The 6000-nt window shown below is 34.3% G+C and overlaps 1 pseudogene; it reads left to right on the top strand.

The window, feature by feature from the left end:
• The first annotated feature begins 2670 nt into the window (after nucleotides 1–2670).
• Nucleotides 2671–6000, top strand: part of LOC119810814 — a 33312-nt pseudogene continuing 29982 nt past the window's right edge.

Raw genomic sequence — 6000 nt, 5'->3', positions numbered from 1 at the left:
TGTTCTTGGATTCGATTTGCTAGTATCTTATTTAGTATTTTTGCATCAATGTTCATGAGTGAGATTGGTCTGTAATTCTCTTAGTATCGTCTTTCTGTGGTTTGGGTATCAGGGTAATTGTAGCCTCATAAAAAAGAGTTTGGCAATGTTCCTTCTGTTTCTATTGTGTGGAGTAATTTGAGGAGTGTTGGTATTAGTTCTTCTTTGAAAGTCTTGTAGAATTTTGAGCTGAAACCATCAGGTCCTGGGCTTTTTTTGGTTGGGAGACTTTTAATGACTGTTTCTTTTTCTTTGCCAGTTATAGGTCTGTTTAATTTGATTATGTGGTCTTGATTTAATTTTGGTAAGTGATATTTATCCAGAAAGTTGTCCATTTCCTTTAAGTTTTCCAATTTTGTGGAGTACAGGTTTTCAAAATGACCTGATGATCCTCTATATTTCCTCTGTGTCTGTTGTTATGTCCCCCTTTTCATTTCTGATTTTGTTAATTTGGATATTTTCTCTCTGCCTTTTGGTTAGTTTGGATAAAGATTCATCTATTTTGTTGATTTTCTTGAAGAACCAACTCTTTGTCTCATTGATTCTTTGTATTGTTTTCTTTGTTTATATTTTGTTGATTTCAGCTCTCAAATTGATTATTTCCTGCTATCTAGTTCTCTTAAGTGTGTTTGCTTCTTTTTGTTATAAAGTTTTCAAATGTTCTGTTAATTCACTAGTGTGGAATTTTTCCAGCTTCTTTATGTAAGTGTTTAGTTCTATGAACTTGCCTCTTAACACTGCTTTCACTGTGTCCCATATGTTTGGATATGTTGTATGGTCATTTTCATTGGATTTTAGGAAGTCTTTAATTTTCCCCTTTATTTCTTCCTTGACCCATTGATGATTCAGGTGAGCATTGTTTAATTTCCATGTGTTTGTGGGTTTTCTGGAATTAGTATTGCTGTTGACTTCTAGTTTTAAACAATGGTGATCTGATATGGTACATTGGGTTATTCCAATTTTTTTGTATTTGTTGAGGTTTGTTTTGTTACCAACTATATGGTCAATTTTTGAGAAGGTTCCATGAGGTGCTGAGAAGAAGGTATATTCTTTTATGTTTGGATGGAATATTCTATAGATGTCTGTTAAGTCCATTTGAGTCCTAACATCTGTTAGTTCTCTTATATCTCTTTTCAATTTTTGTCTGAATGACCTGTCCAGTGGTGAGAGGGGAGTGTTGAAGTCTCCCACTCTTAGTGTATGGGGTTTAAAGTATGATTTAAACTTTAGAAGTGTTTCTTTGACATATGAGGGTGCCCTTGTATTTGGGGCATGGATGTCTAGTTTTGAAATTTCTTCTTGATGGATTTTTCCTGTGACTAATATGAAATGATCTTCTTTGTCTCTTTTGACTGATTTTAGCTTGAAGTCTATTTTGTTAGATATTAGGATAGCTACGCCCACTTGTCCATTTGATTGGTATTATTTTTTCCTAACTCTTTACTCTGAGGCAATGTCTGTTTTTGAGGTTTAGATGTGTTTCTTGTATGCAGAAGAAGGATGGATTCTGTTTTCGTATCCAGTCTGTTAGCCTGTAAATTTTTATAGGTGAGTTGAGTTCATTAACATTAAGGGATATTAATGACCAGCGATTGTTATCTCCTGTTAATTTAATTTTCATTATTGGTGATGTTAATTTGTACATTTTTCCCTTCTTTGGTATTTGCTGCTATGAGTCCATCAGTTGTCTGTGTTTTTGTAGGTGTAGCTAACTTCCTTGGGGTGCAATTTTACTTCTTGTATTTTATGTAGGTCTGGGTTTGTGGCTAGGCATTGATAAAATCTAGATTTGTTGTGGAATTCCTGTTTTGTCCTTCTATGGTGATTGAAAGTTTTGCTGGGTATAATAGTCTGGGCTGGTATCCATGGTCTCTTAATAGCTGCATAGTGAATTTTATCACAGATCTCTGCAAAACTGACCACAGAGAAGGTTCCAAACATAGAGAGACATAGTTTCCAGATCAAGCTGTCATCTCTTTATTACTAGTTATGCACTAGAAGCTTGGAATAAAATAATGCCCTTATACTGTAGAAAATGATTCCTTTCTTAGAGGGTAGGTGTTTGTGAGCCGCCTTTAATCACTTGCCACTGTCTGATCACTTATAAGTCTTTAATATTTATGACAATTTCAATTTGGAGCTCAGGCATTCTCTCCTATTAGATAACAGGATACATAGAAGTTGTGAAAACAATAAAAAATTCTGAAGCAGAAAATAATTGTTTCAAGTAAACATTGAAGTATATATCCAGCAGCTTTTGTAAATGATTAAAAAAAATGTGAACAATCTCCAATGCCTTACTATTCTGTGGAGGAAACACTAGCCGGCAAGCGTTCGTTATTACTGCATCTTAAAGATTGTCTGATGGAACAGATTCTCAAGCTGTATCAAAAAATAACTATAGGTGAAAATTTGAAGAAAATTTAACTTGTAAACTTGTAATTTCTCTTCAACCTTTTTGGCCTCTACGGAAATTTCGAGAACATGCCATTATTTTTGCATTTCTTAAGCATCATATTGCCCAGAGGAAATACTATTAATTTTTTTTATAAATTCCTTTTACTCCTTATTAGTTTTTTCATTTATATCTCAAATCTGATTACTTTGTTATTTTAAATTTTTGTGCCAGGAAAAAACATCAGTATTAGCAAGACTGTGGTGGTGCACGCCTTTAATCATAACACTTGGGAGGCAGAGGTAAGTAGATCTCTGAGTTCATGGCCAGTCTGGTCTACAAGAGCTAGTTCCAGGACAGGCTCCAAAGCTACAGAGAAACCCTGTCTCCAAAATCGAAACTAAATAAGCATGGTATTAATTCATTTATTTTGTTAATGTTGCTGTTAAGTGGATCAATCTACAGTTTTCCTTCAACATCAGAGATCTGAGAAGAAGTTAGAGCAGGAAGTATAATCCAGATGGGCTCTGTGTCAATCAATAAATATTTTAAATGCCATATTCAATGGATCTCTAAGGATTTTGAGGACTATCTATTAAGTATGCCTAAATTTAAACAAACTTTCTTTGTATTTACTTACTTCTCTATTTTAAAACATGTATGGAAGACTAAAACTTGTTCGCATAAATGAATTATATTTTTGCTAAGCTCAACTACAAACATAGTTTTGAACACATGGAAGAATTGAGTCATCTGTAAGGTGACTGACCATTAACTTGTGTGTTTTAATTGTCGCAATTTATATTAAGTTAGTAGCTTCTATAAGATGAGGATTTTACACTTTTATCCCTGTTAAGCTTGAGCCTCAAATTTTGAATTGAAGATCCCTTAGCATTGAAGTAAAACTTTAAAATATAAAGATTTTAAATACAAAAATGCTAGTCATATATCTTTAAGTTGGTTTCTGCTAGCCTGAGTAGACCTTAGGAATTTAGGCCTCACTCATAAAACATATCTTATTGTTTTATTTTAAAAATTTTAGAAGTCTAGTGTTAACAAAGAAATAAGTGGTTAAACTTTCACTTCACAAAGACCTAAATTGTTAGAAATACATCTCTCAGTCACCATTTTTGTCAACTTGAATAATCATTATAACCTTGGGAATTTAATGGCATATAAAATTTATTCTAATCTAAAACACATTAGAGACCTGCTGTTGACAGTTTGGTCTATAAAAATTACAATAAAACCTAAAGGGGACAGTTGTACTAGTCGGTTTTATACATGCAGTGTAATTGATTTTATGCATCATGGTCATCTCAATCCAAATGATGGTGAAGTCTCATATGGCGTGTGTTCTTCAATTTTTCTAAAGGGGACTTCTGAACACATGGTTGTTTTCATCCTGATGAGGTCATCAGTCCAGATGGAAGCAAACCACACCGCTACTATTTAAAAATTTTTATTTTTGCAGTGTTTTGTTATAGACCTATATTCCTGAACAAGAGTTGAATCATATGTGTAGTATACTGTAGTAAATGAAAATTTCTTATTAATAGGTTTAACTATCAGCATATTTTTACAAGCATAAAGCTAGATTTTTGTTATGGTTTTTTTCACCATACCAATGAATTTATTAATCCTTAGATTAAGAATTTATAGAGAGAGATATTTCTATGTTCAATGTGCCATTTATACATGAGTTTAGTCAAAATATTCAATGGTTGCAAAATATTTAATCAAAGTTGATTGACAATAGCAACTTTTGAATGTTGAGCTGTACAATCCAGGAATGGGTAAAATATTTTCTGTGGGGTATGCAGAATTTGTATATAAAATTTAGGCCCTCTTGTTTTTTCAGAAAGCCATATATAGAAGCATTAAATGTAATAACTATAAGATTTTTAGATGTAATTTTAGGCAAAACCAATGGAGTACTTTTTTTAAAATCGTAGGTATCCTTTGGATAGTGATTGTCTTAGTTACAGTTTCTGTTGCTGTGAGTAGACTCCATGACCATGCCAATTCCTATAAAGGAAAACATTTAATTGGGGTGAGCTTATATTTCAGACATTTTAGTCCATTATCATCATGATGAATGGCATGCAGGCAGACATGGTGCTGGAGAAGGAGCTGAGAGGTCTACATCTTGACCCTTAGGCAGCCACGTATTGGGTTTGGCTTGAGCATGTGAGACCTCAAAGCCTGACTCCACAGTGACGCACTAACAGTGCCACACCTCTTAATAGTGCCACTTCCCAGGGGCCAAGCATCCAAACACAAGAATCCATGGGGGCCATATCTGCCCAAACCACCACAGTGACTATAGATCCTGAGTCAGATAATACTGCAACCTGCCAATTATTAGTACAGAACAGATAACCATCCTGCATTTTCTTTGTGCTGTGATAGTCACTGAGGTTCTTTGCCAATAAGGGATTGAATCTGTAAACTAGCCAACAGCATTACTTAACCAGCTAATAACCTGCTTTCTTTCAGGTGTTATGGTTTTTAGTAGCAAAGTTTTCAGAAAGCTACATAAAGAGCAGAGCCAAATCATTAGTAGGAATAGATTAGCATTTACTTGTTTGAAATAGCAGAAATTATAAATTTTGCCACTTTAGTTTATTTACTGTGAAAGTTAAGCACTTATTTAAATATAGATTTGCCAGATGAGTATGAGAAGAGAATATTATCCATATATTGCAGGACTAGTAGCTCAGGGAATTTAAACAGTGTCAGCTTAAGTGTTTTATGTCCTAATTTAATGTTTTGCTACTAGAACTTTTAATTTTTTACCATTTCAATTTATCCCCATGAATGGACCACTGATCAATCTATATTGAGTTATTACCACTATTCAGGAAAAACAAAATAAACAAGTATAAGCAGAAAACAACAACAACAAAATCCAAACTCTGGGGCAGCCAAGTTGACCCATGCTGTACCTGCAATGCCCTGACAACCCTTTCTTAGAACTGGGGTGTTACAGAGGCCACTCTCTCTATCCCAGTAGGAGAAAAGGGCCACGTGGCCAGAGGACTTTGAGTTTCAAACAAATTCCTCAAAAAGACCAAATAAACATGGCTGGCCTAGAAACCAAACAAATTCTTAATATATTGAACCTTGCTGTGACCTGCCAAGATGTGTCCAGCAAGGGAAAATGTTATTTTTGTTTGCTTGTTTATTTTGTATACATGTGTATGTGCGTATGTTTTGTTTTGTTTTCTTTGACTCCCATTCCCGTTGTTCACAAAAATGATTGACAAAGATTTTTTCTCCTCCTTCATGGGGTCTCGTTATATTAGTTCTTATGAGAATAAAGTGGGAGAGTTATTGCTCTGAATATTTCATCCCTCTGGATCTGGACAAATATTTCACTAAGTGTATAAACACTGTCACAGGGTCCTGAGAAGAACCTGTATTTATCCCAGTCTCTCATGAAAGATCATGAACCATTTAAGTGAGTCCTTTTTTCAGTTTTCCTGAATTTCTACTGAAAGAGAAACTTCCTTAACTACTCCTAGGACCAAGTCCCACACTGGAGTTACAAACAGTTGTGAGCA

This window comes from Arvicola amphibius, chromosome 3 (assembly GCF_903992535.2).
Source record: "Arvicola amphibius chromosome 3, mArvAmp1.2, whole genome shotgun sequence".
In the NCBI taxonomy this organism is placed as follows: Eukaryota; Metazoa; Chordata; class Mammalia; order Rodentia; family Cricetidae; genus Arvicola; species Arvicola amphibius.
This window is presented reverse-complemented; position numbering and strand designations above follow the sequence as displayed.